This window comes from Eurosta solidaginis, chromosome 1 (assembly GCF_040869045.1).
Source record: "Eurosta solidaginis isolate ZX-2024a chromosome 1, ASM4086904v1, whole genome shotgun sequence".
NCBI classification, from domain to species: domain Eukaryota; kingdom Metazoa; phylum Arthropoda; class Insecta; order Diptera; family Tephritidae; genus Eurosta; species Eurosta solidaginis.
This window is the reverse complement of record NC_090319.1, coordinates 251,157,029-251,169,814: the sequence shown is the minus strand read 5'-3', so window position 1 is coordinate 251,169,814 and position 12,786 is coordinate 251,157,029.

Sequence of the window (12,786 nt, the reverse complement as noted above, 5' to 3'; positions counted from 1 at the left end):
GTTGTAAATTAAGACGATTTTGCCATACTGAATATTGGAGTTATTTATTACACAGTTTAGCGATTCGAAGGTTAAGAGAAGGTGCATAATAATCCTCAATTCCCAAAATTCGTTACAATTTATATATATGTTGGTCCTGGAATTTGATAAAATTTGATTCATTTTTGACTTCATTCTAACACACTGCCGTTTGACACTGACCGAAATGTGCGAATAAATGAAGTGTCCAATTACCGACAGCAGGCAACGAGATCGATGCAGGAATGTAGTAATAAGCAATAAGAGGAGCGGAAAATCAGATATGAAGGATGGTAAATTTTTTGGGACAAATTTAGTTTAAAATATATAGTGCATTTTATGGGACCTATCGACATTTTAGAATGGGTATCCAAGGACGCGTAATTATATCAAAATTAAGAATGCAAGCACGGCAGTAAAGTTTTTCGACCCGTTCACAAGTTATCCGGGGAAAACAGTACTACAGCTACTACACACACCACTACGCTACCATTCTAAAGGTTTTCAAGTAAGATATCAGCTGTTCGTTCACAGATGTGCTCACCTGACCATAATGCTTGTTCTATCTCTTTTTGTGGAGACTATTCGACAGCGTTGTACTAGTGGAGCAGTTGGTCATCTTATGCCAATAAAAGAACACTTGTCGTACTTCAATACCTGTATTTGAAGGCAGATGAAGGGTAGACATCTACTGAGTATAACGAGAAAGGTGGATTAGAACTGCATCTCCCTTGGTGTCTCACATGCCGTCAGTTATCGCAAAGCAAGGATAGACTACGTGAACTCTTTCGCCATAACCAAAATCGCCTAGGTGGTTTAGCACTAATCAATGATTATAATGGCAACAATGTACAGTACCTGAAGGTTTCGATGCTTTCAAGAATCGGGTACGCTTTAAAGATAGAATGGTCAAGGGGTTTGACTAAGGGAGCCAAATGACAACAGCTTCATTAAAACGTACCACAACTTCCGTCTCGGAACGACAAATGTACAAAGCGGGGGAGCTTTATAAATAAATGGCGTGTGTGCTTTATGTGATAAAGTTAGATTTATTTTTTAGCTCACGTGTGAGCGTGCTCAGTATAAAAAATGGCCATTAATTAAATTCTAGAGATTACACATTCTAGTGACGTATCCCATTAGGTATTATTAATAACTACGCATTTTACATAACGCACTGTACACATTTAAAACCACACTGCGAAAGAAACAACAACAAGCAACAGCAGCAAGTGCAGGCCGCCAGCAGTGAATGCAATTTAATCGATTTTCGTGCCATTTGTTTCATTATGTCACATGCCGGCAAAGAATGCTGTGTTTATTTCAGGCATGCTTAACGAACGAAACGATATCATTTCGTTACGATAATCAACGTTAATAAACGAAACGAAGTCATTTCGTTTCGTTTATTAACGTTAAGAACGACAAATTAACGTTAATTTGACGATCTTAACGTTAATAAACGAAACGAAGTGACTTCGTTTCGTTTATTAGCGTTGATTATCGTAACGAAATGATATCGTTTCGTTCGTTAAGCATGCCTGGTTTATTTTCAGTTTCGATTGGTTGTTGTTGGGAGCCAAACGGGGCCAAAGTGATATTGTTGCGAGCCATACGGAACCACTGCCGGGCACTCTTGCTTTAAAGCACCGGACGCTTCATGTGAAGTTTTTGACATCGCTATATTTAATTGCACTGAACAACATACAAATCTGCAAACTTTTATTGCCTGTGGACAGCTGAAGCTGAAATTTGTGCGTGAGCTCATCAATTCGTAGTTAACCGACTAGGCGTAGTTGGCCGTACGGTAACAAGCCATACCAGCTTTCCCTGTTTCGCTACAACTGACGACAATTGGGAGCAGTGGAAGTCTTCCTCTTTTCCTGCTTTCAAATACGGGCATCGATATATATACTCTCCTCCCTTTCATTCGTTGCACAATATTGTAAAGAATTTACTGCAATTCCCCTTATTTGCAATCTTCTGCTAACGTTGGAATCACTAAACTGTTGAATAAATAACTCCACTATTCAATAATGTGTTGCTAATATTCGTCACACTGTCCTCCACCTAAGTCAGATCGTCTCCATCAGACAAATCTCTCGATCAGCATCTCCAAATACACCACTCTTCTACTTCGAGGTTTCCCAATGGTTTGTATGTGGGAGATGGTATCACTGATCTTCTTCACAACTTTGTACGGGCCTTCCCAACTGCACCGAAATTTGTATGGAACACCTTTCTGCCGGTGATGGTTCTATTGCAGTACCAAATCTCCCTCTAAGAAACCTTCCGAATTATTGTTCACATCGTACCTGCGTTTCATCTCACTACTCATTATCCTTGATCGTTCCTTCGTCATCTGTTGTTTGGCCAATGAAAAACTACTTCGCAGAGTTTGATTTTGACGGACTGAATTTGCATCATCAGTATCGTCTTGACGTTCCACAACAGTAGTGCGCGCTGGCTTGAAACCACCCTTGCATTCTGTCTGGAAAATTCGTTCAGTCGTTTTAGTACGTCCATAAGGTTTGTCAATGCCAGAGTTTCTCTCGCAGGTACTTTTGATTTCGCTTTATTTGGCCCATTCGGTCCATCAACCTTTGCCTTTGACTTTCGTGGTCTTTGTCGAGTCTTCTCCACCAGTACCCGATTACTACTAAACCCTTTCTCCACACTGAAGTTAAGTAGTATATTCTGGTTCTTATAACGAATAATCCTTCTCTGCATGTCGATCCTGATGTCATGGTCAACCAAGAAGTCCACTCCCAATATGACTTCATGAAGGATCTTCGCCACAACGAATTTGTGTAGAACTAGGACCTTTCTAATCAAGACTTCACATATCACTTCTCCCTGGACTTGGTTATACTCACCAGTGACCATACGCAACCTTGCTCCAGGTAACGGTTTTACTCTCCTGTTGACCAAATCAGATCGGATTAAGGAATGAGATGCGCCCGTGTCTACAGTCAGTACACGTTCTTTGCCATCCACATTCCCTCTGACGGTAAGACTGCTCGATTTTCTACCAATTTTCGACACAGATATCACAGGACATTCAATAGCTGGAGCTAGCTCTCGATCTCTACATCTTACTCGCTCTTGCCCATCCCCTCCACCTTTGTTATTAAGACCACCCATGCTGTTGAAACCACTAGGATCAAGATCGCAATGACGTGCAATGTGACCGGGCTTCCCGCATTTGATAACTCTTTCATTCCGCTTTTGCGATCCTTTCAGCGACTCCAATATTGTGTTCACCCAGTCTGGCCTTTCCACTCTACACGGCGTGCTTTGAACGCTGGCTTACACAGAAGCGATGCCGTTTCCTGAATCAGAGCATGTGATACCGTTTCTGTGAATGTAGGTTTTGGGTTTGCGTATGTAGCTCGCTTTGTTTCGACGTCCCGTTTGCCATATATAAAGCTCTGAATCTTTACCCTTTCAGTATATTCCACGGTTGCGTCCGCATTCGCTAAATGTGCCAGCCTTTCAACATCCGACGCAAACTCTTGCAATGTTTCACCAGGCCTCTGGAAGCGGTTCAGTAACTCCATTTGGTATATCTGTCTCCTATGCTCAGTTCCGTATCGTCTCTCCAGAGCGCCCATCAATGCTTCATAATAGTTCCGTTGGCCCTCTGGAATGGTTTGTAAATCTCAGCTTGCAGGCTCTTTCAACGCCATGAACAGTGCAGCAACTTTATCTTCAGCATTCCAGTTGTTCACTGTTGCGGTCTTCTCAAATTGTAGCTTAAAGACATGGAAAGGAACAGAACCGTCAAAGGATTGTGTTTTTACCTTTGGATTACTCGCAGAAACTGCTGGGCGATTTAGTTGTAACTGCGTGATACGTCCTCTCAAAGCATCCACATCGGCTTCGATTTTTTTCTCAAACTGTAAAATTTTTGTATCTTGCGCCTCCAACTTCGAGGAAATACGTCCTTCTTGCTCTTCCAGTTGAGCAGAGATCTGCGGTGATATCTGTGCTGCAATTTGCGCCGACATTTCGGATTTTCGTGCCTCTTGTGCTCAAATCTTCGCTGTTATACGGTTCTCCTGCGATTCCAGCTGAGTATCCATCTTGGATGTAATCTGTGTCGACATTTCTGACATACGCGTTTCTTGTGCTTCAATCTTCGATGTTATACGTATCTCCTGTGATTCTAGTTGTTTTTCCATCTTGGATGTTACTGTCGACATTTGTGCAGATATTGCAGCTAATATTGTGTTCAGGCCTGTGTTCGCCATTGTCTGCGGTGTTTCGTTTTTCTCCTCAATTTTTGTTGTTGTCTCATCGCCATCAAGAGGAAAGTCATACTTCCACGTCAATTCCTTCTAATTCCATTGTCTCTCGTAGTCGTACCTGCAGTTCGAGTTTAATGCCGGTTGGATTCAATCCACTGCTCTCCAACTCCTTCTTCAGTTGCTGGATCTTCAATTCACTGTCCTTGTTGTCCTCTGGAATTTATTCAACAATTCCTCTTGGGACACCAATTGTAACGAATTTACTGCATTTCCCCTTACTTGCAATCTTCTGCTAACGTTCGAATCACTAAAGTGTTGAATAAATAACTCAACTATTCAATAATGCAAAATGGCCTTTTTTAAAGTACTTCACTTATACTTCGCAGCTGATAGCTTGCTTAAATCAAACTGATTGGTCGTGCCTCAACTGTTGCTGCTTTTATACTGTTTGGTTTCCTCGTTGGCATATTTCTTGGCGGTTCTATTTCTAGAATTTACTGGTTAGTTACCAGCTATAAAATTACCAGCTATAACTACGTTTATAGCTTATCATATGCCCGTGTATATGTGAGTGATACTTGCACAAATGATTGCCTACTTTTGGGAGTATCTCAGATATATGCATGTTTTTCTGTTAATGATTGACTTGTTGATGTGCATACAAGTCACTGCTTAGTATTGGCTTAGAGATGATAGTATCCCTTAGCGTTGCTAATATTCGTCACAGTATGATAGGCAAACAAATGTGTTTGGAATTTCCATCGTTAGCACCAAAAATATAGCTCACTTTGCAAAACATGAGATTGTATAGGAAATATCCTAGACGTAATTATAAGGAATTACAAAAAAGTTTCAACCTAATGTACATGGACATATGTTAATAAATTTATATGGAATATAACAACCTTTGGTCACGATGACGAATGAAAACTTAGAGGATCGCTTCAGTTGGAAGTGAAGCTATCAGCCTAAGTAGTGTTACTCATATATATTGTTTGAGCATATTGCTTTGTCGTAAAACAATATGCATTCCTCCGCAAGGTATTCGTCGGATACATTTATAGACACGATTATTTGTAGGTGGGTATGTATGTACCCATATGCCTAGATAAGCGCTCACGATATACCGTTACATCCATCAATGTACTTGTATGTACAAAACAGTCAGTGCATAGTCATAACGTAATCCAAAATACTGGATATATGTATTTTGGATATAACAAAATTGGCTAGACTTAAGGATGAAACCATAAAGCATCGTTACTAAATGAAAGCTTTAGGACGCCAACCTATGAATCCAACATTCTCATTTTTACATATTGTCTGGGCAATTAGACAAGTCGCCGTTTTCGATCCCACATTATTTTATATAATGAGTGTAGTAAAATATGCACATGTGTATATACTTACCGGAGAATATGTTTAGATCAACGCTCATATACCATTTGCCTTATATGTTGCATGTGCCTATACGCTTCGATAAGCGCTTTTGGTAACGGTTTTACAATTCTATTTGGTATATCTGTTTCCTATGCTCGTTTCCGTAACATCTCTCTACAGCGGCCATCAATGCTTCATTACTGTTCCGTTCGTACTCTGTAATTGTCTGTAAGATTTCAACTGCAGACCCTTTCAATGCCACGAGCAATGCAGCAAGGTTTCAATCTCGGCATCTTCACTTCGAGAAGCTGGTTATGTGTGTGGAATATTCTTCGTTGCCTTGTTGCGTGGCTGCTTGCTTTTGTGTGTACATGTATATAAGTGTGGTTGCTTGCTGTTTTTGTTGTTTTGATTATTGACTAACAGCATAGTGATGCCAACATTCGCCACAATATGTATGTACCCTATATATATTATTCTGTATAAAACTTTAAAGAAGTGGACGGTGCCACGCCCGCATATATATGGGTATGCGTAAGTACACAGTGTTTTGCACAGAAATAAAAGAGCAATTATATTCCCCATTATATATAAATATTAATGTGTGTGTGTTACTTATGAGCTTCCCAAGTACTCAATCCATCTTGGCAAAGATTCCACTAAAAGTCGCAGAAAAGGCTAAAACCAAACGAAGGTAAAAAAATTTATAAACAAACAAAAAATTTATTTTTAAAAGGAAAAAAAAATATTTAGTTTCATTACACGAATTTTTTGTACTTTGGTTAGAATTTGATTTGAATCGAGTTTCTTAACTTAAAAACCATACTCCTTAAAGTTGCAGTAACATTATACCACAAAATCAATTTAAAATTTTCGGGTAGCATTTTCATTCGATTATCGCAAAGAAATGCCTTGAAAGTACTAAAGGTACGCTCGAACTAAGCTGAAGCTAAGTGGTGCCTAATTTTGTTATGGAACGGTGCAAGCTTCCAAATTATAAGAAATTAGGCCGCTTTCCTCACAAAGCTACCTTATTATCTCTTAACCTACGTTGGCTGTAAAAGCGGCATGGAATTTTTCTAAAACCGTTCTGAATATTATGCAAAATATTTAATACTTCGCCAATGGGGAGTTCCTATTGTAAGTAAATAATTTTTTTTTTTAACAACCTATTTTCTGTAAAATCAAAGTTGTCCGCATAACACACGACTGCAACTAACCACGTACCCCATCGAGTAATCACCTGCATAAAATAAAACAATATTAGTTGAAAGCCATACAAAATAATACGTTTTTTCTTGATTTATAGGCCGTGGGGAAAGAGATAGAGCTGGTTCAGTTTTTTGAAAATTGTCACTCTTGTTGGGCTTTTTAGAATAACTTTCTTTAAGTTTGAACGTATGTCGTCCACCTCAGAGTACCTTGCGCATATTGATTCGCAGACACGGTATACACCATGCGCGACGGAAGTTATGGGAATCACATTGGGGTAAAGTAGATTTATCAACGACGCGCTTTTCTGAATGTAAGGTGCCGTATCAGTAACAAATACCAAAACCTTTTCGTGTTGGAGTCCTTCTAGCCATAGAATGTGCATAGAATCGTCAAAAACTGTTGCAATTGTTGACGAGTACACCTTTTCCAACACGACCACCGTCAATAGATAACGTCGTCCGCTTTCATGCAATGGTTCAACAGTAATATTACCTACATTGCGAGACGGTTGGAATTTGCGGGCAGAACCAAACTCTTTAATGAGCCCGTTGATTTTTAATTTTGTTCCACCTTTTGATTTCGGCATTTGTTTTAGTATTGCTATGTCTTCAGTTTTTCACATAAAGAATCTGACAAATCGTTTTGAATAAAACAGCTTTTATGTTAGCGTTTTAGCAAACTTTGGATTTGGAAATAAATTTGGCACGCAACAAGGTGACGTGAGAAGTATTAAATTATTATTTGCTGAAGTATTTCTTTTGAATACATTGCAAGATAAAAATTTCTTCAACGCCAGTTTTGTATACCATGCAAATTTAATATGAGCTCTTAAAAATTATAAAATAGAAAGAAGGCAAGAACAGCCATATATATCCAAAAAGCCAAAATGAAATGGGTATATCTGGGATCAGTTAAAGCTAATCCGCTGTAATTTTAAATCAAAACCACAATACCTGGTTCCAGAAAAAAATACAACTTCCATAGAATCCGTTCCTGATAATAATCATAAATTTTCTGTTCTCAAATTGTTTTAGGATTCAAGGGCTTGTAATATATCCCTAACATAATTAATCTATATCATATTAAGGGTATGTAACGTTTAAATTGTAAGACTGTATGATAATATATACTAGTATATTAGATTGTGCCAAAAATAAGGATAGTTTTGTTCGCTGTCATCCGAAAATATCAGAGATTATGTTCAAACAAAAATTTCATATGAAGCACTTTTTTGATAAAGTGAATACGTGGATCATATTCAGCACTAAATACTACAAAAAAAAAAATTATCCAGCCAAATCTTCATCGTCGATAATGAAGTTTCCACAGAACTGAGCTAATACTTTGCAGAACAAAATAATGTTAAAGGCCCTAGTTCCTGTGTTATTTAAATAGCAAAACTTCAAGTTCGAACGAGGACCCCTACAAGTTAAAATGAAAGATGTTCCTTCGATGAAATTTTCGTTTATACATATTCTCTGATATATTCGGATCAGAGCGAAAAAAAATTTCATTTTTAGGCACACCCTAATGTATATGCACGTCTGCATGTTATTTATGTAAATATTTAAATCAAGAAACCTTGCTTGATATCATTTGGTATGCCGTTATAACTATATATTCTGGGGAAGAACATTGCTAGACAATATATTGTTTTGTTTTTTTGTTTATTTTCAGAGGATATCTTAGCGCCCACCCGGCCTATGTACGCTATTGACCGTCAATGCGACCATTTAGTGTTATAATAAGAATTAAAAAAATTTAATTTATATCAATTTTCGTATTTGTGTGTGGGTATGCGTGAACAATATATGTACATATATATTAATGATTATGTATAGCAAGAATGTATGTATAGGATTGTCGAAAACAGTGTTGAGAATTTATATGAGAATGATTTAGACAGAGCGCCTATTACACAGGTCAACAAAAAAAATTTTTTTGTACATGGATTTCGCCCTATATATTCGGATTCTATGTTCAATTCTATAAAAAAAATGCAATTACGAATCAAAAATGTTTGGTTTTGTAGAAGTTATAGCGATTTGAAAATTTTACGTTTTTGCACCAGGCTAATGTAGGTCCTTTCGCGTTATTTCGGTCGATAGAGGGCAGCGGGTAGCTACCTGATGCAGCGATGCATCGAAAAAAGATCTACTTAAAGCACAACATACTCATCTTAAAAAAAAAACCAAAAAAATGTGGTTGAGAAACAGTAAAAAGGAGATAAAAGGTACCAGATACACATGATTTAGGTAGATTTGGCAATTCGTTAAGTACATATTAAGAAACTCATCGAAACTTTTACTGACGGATTGGCAGGCCTAGCAATAGAGCATGCCAGCTACCTGGTAGCGTTTTTGTAAGTAAACTTTTTTTTAAGAAGCTGTAGTTTCTTGGGTCACTCGTTGTGGGCGACTAAAGTTATAAGAATAAATCTTAAATTGATTTTTACTATACTAGAATAAATCAAATCTATGTCAAATTTTGATGAATTTTCATGTTTTTCGTTTTTCTCATTTTTTTCGAACAAAACCAAATCAACAACTTTTTTATGTTCATATTCTTATTTCTGGATGCAAAAGCAATTTAAAAAATATACGCACGACCCATGTACAAAAATGTTGTTGACCAGTGTTATCCATAGCCTGGTCTCCTTTCTGCTGTTGGCTCCAAATGCCTTATAGTCCGGTTCTGGTGTATACATGCAGTCCAAGAGAGCCGCGTGATAGTTTTCCAGTGTGAACTTAATCATAAAATAGTTCGAGCCAATCGAAAGCGATTGTATCAAATTTTTGCACAACAATTAGCTTGGCATTCACCCACTTTGTCTGTTGTTTTGTGATATGGTTTAATTTACACACCTACTTTGGTGATCTGATCAAAACATGTATTTTAATCTTTTGTAATTGATATTAGATAAAAGTTGCAAAGTTTACAAATGGCGATGGTTATTAGGGCATGTTTCTGAATTTCACATCTTCATCAGCTAGCTTCTCGGGAGGTGAGTATTGAACTCGAATCTCCAACATTCATACCAGTGTCAAGGCAGATGCCTTTAACCAATCAGCCATATGAATGCCCGTTTGTAAAATTAGCAATTTTTCTCTAATATCAATAACAAAACAATTGTATAAAGCATTATGAGCAAGTCTCACTAATTAAATACAAATGATAAACTTTTGTAGTTATCTACATACATATATAGTGAATAGGTATTTATTTGTTACTAATATAGGTATTTATTAGGTATTTATTTGTTACTAAATTTTTTCTCAAAATTTTGTTGTGTAAAATCAAAGTACCGTGCAAACAAATATTTTCATTCGCAGGACCGAACTTATCAACATCAGTAAATGGCACTTAACCAGCATGCTAGTCATCACTTCTTCGCCATAACTGACACTAATTTTGAATACCGAGGAAGATAAAATATTCTCCAACCTGTTCTTCTCGATTCGTTGTAGGTGTATACTTTTTCTGATGACATGATGAATGTCAAGAGGTATACTTCCCGCCTAAAGCGTTCAGCTCATTAAAAATGTAATTAAATTCGATACACGCGTTGGTATGAAGGAAAGGAATACTAAGATTCCGCAGAACTTTTCTGTTCAAGGCCTATCGCTATTTCTTTCAATACTCGAGTTTCAAACGAAGGTTTTAATAATTTACGCTGATTAACAAATGAATGAAGATCCTTTGTAGTTTCCATCTGTAAACTGTGAAGCTCACCGTAAGACTAGTTTTTTCCCCTCTTTCTCCAAGATAGAAAAGTCAGTACTTCCGACACGTTTTTTGAGGCCAATAATATCAATAGATTGTACCATTGCAGTTAAGATATGCTGCTGGATGTGTCTTACCCAGTATCAGATCAACGAAATGAAAAATTTGAAAACCGTTTGTCTAAAACCTGGTTTGGTCTTGAAAGAAGGTGTATTTTGTCCTATAGTGGAAACATTAAATCTCAACAATGTAAAATATTTATTCCTATGCGGCCACCGTGGTGTGATGGTAGCGTGCTTGTCCTACCACACCGTATGCCCTGGGTTCACACCCCGGGCAAAGCAACATCAAAATTTAAAAAATAAGGTTTTTCAATTAGAAGAAAATTTTTCTAAACGGGGTCGCCCCTCTGCAGTGTTTGGAAAGCGCTCCGAGTGTATTTCTGCCATGAAAAGCTCTCAGTGAAAGCTCATCTGCCTTGCAGATGCCGTTTGGAGTCGGCATAAAACATGTAGGTCCCATCCGGCCAATTTGTATGGAAAATCAAGAGGAGCACGACGCAAATTGGAAGAGAAGCTCGGCCTTAGATCTCTTCGGAGATTATCACGCCTTACATTTATTTTTTTATGCGGTTGGGTAATTGTGAGTCGAAATATGATAATCTGCAATGCCAAGCTGCATCACTGAAATATGCACGAAACTACCTGGTTTTCTACTGATCAAAAACGGCAAACCAAATTGATCACCTCATGAGGGATGGTAGGCAAGGCCCTTTATCCTTGATGCGTGGCAACTATATACGCACACTTTTCTATTCAGCGAGAGCTTGAATTTAACATACTAAAAGAGCCTCGCTCACATCTAATCTTAGGTATAGAGTTGCATTTTCCGTACGTAAGACTACTTTAAGCTAAGTTGCACTTCATAGCTTAATAAAACTTAGTAGTATTTAAAAAAGAAATGGTTTAATATCTTTCCGCCGAAATAAAAAATAATAGAAGATTTATGCGCTACAACAATGCGAAAACATACGAAAAGCAAAATTGATTTAAATTAGAGTCAAAAAAGTCTGGGGAAACTAAACAAAAAATAGAGCACCATACGTGTGTAACTTGTTTTTCTCAAGGCAACCCCTCACTTTTAGACTGTTTTACATTAGTCGATTTTTTAACGATTTATCTACGTTCAATCAAATGCGGATTTATATAAACGCTTTGGTTGCTTCAAAGCGAAGATTCATCATTCGGCTGTTTGTCCCCCTCCAACACCTTCGTCGTGACGTCTTCGTCCTCCTCTTGCCCTTTTGGTTTAAGGCTTTCGAGGCCCTCTTCAGCCTCTCCAACTTCTTGCAAAATCTCTGGAATATTACCCTCGGGCCTTCTTTTCCCGGGTCGTGAATGCTATGCTCGGCGTTCCTCTGTTCGACTCGCAGCACCATTTGGCTGTTGGTCATCTTTTAACACCTTTATGGTGACGTCCGCGTCCTCCACCGGCCCCTTTTCTCATAGGATTTTGAAGTCCTTTTCGACTTCGCCAACTTCTAGCGTGTTATTTTCGGAACTGCTTTTCTTGAGTTGCATGTAAATTTTGCCTGTACCCCAGGACCCTTACTCCGCGCTTTCGTGCCCTGCCTTTGGAGGTCTGGAACCACTTCTTCCAGCCAACGCAAGCTCGCAATGCTATCGTTCGCTATCATCTTCACATCATTATACCAACCCCCCTATTCTGGCCCTTGAAAGCAGGCTTGTCGCCTTCCGCCACTTCATTCTGCCATTCGACGCTTTTTTCTCCTCGGACCGGTTGCAGTACCGAGGGTTTTTCGCAGCAAACCTCTTGAACTGCCTTCTACATACTCCTACCGCCTCATGAGCCCATTCTAGGCGCTCGATATCCTCTTTTGTTGGGTCGACCACTGCTTTTAAGCGTTGAAAAAGTCTTAGTGCTGCACGGTACTGCGACAGAGCTCTCTTACTTCCTCTTTTCCATACCCTTCTCCACTCTACTTCTACGTTTTCATTTGTATGCTTTTCCGACACGGAGTTCATTGAATCGCTCCCCGAGTCCAACGCATAGCCAAGTCCGTTTTTGTTGCCCTTGGCTTCAGGGCCGGCTCAAGAGAATTTGGGGCCCTAGGCGAGTTATTATTTGGGGCCCCTTTCTTCCGTATTTATGGAAAGAAATTGGAGATCAGAAATATTAA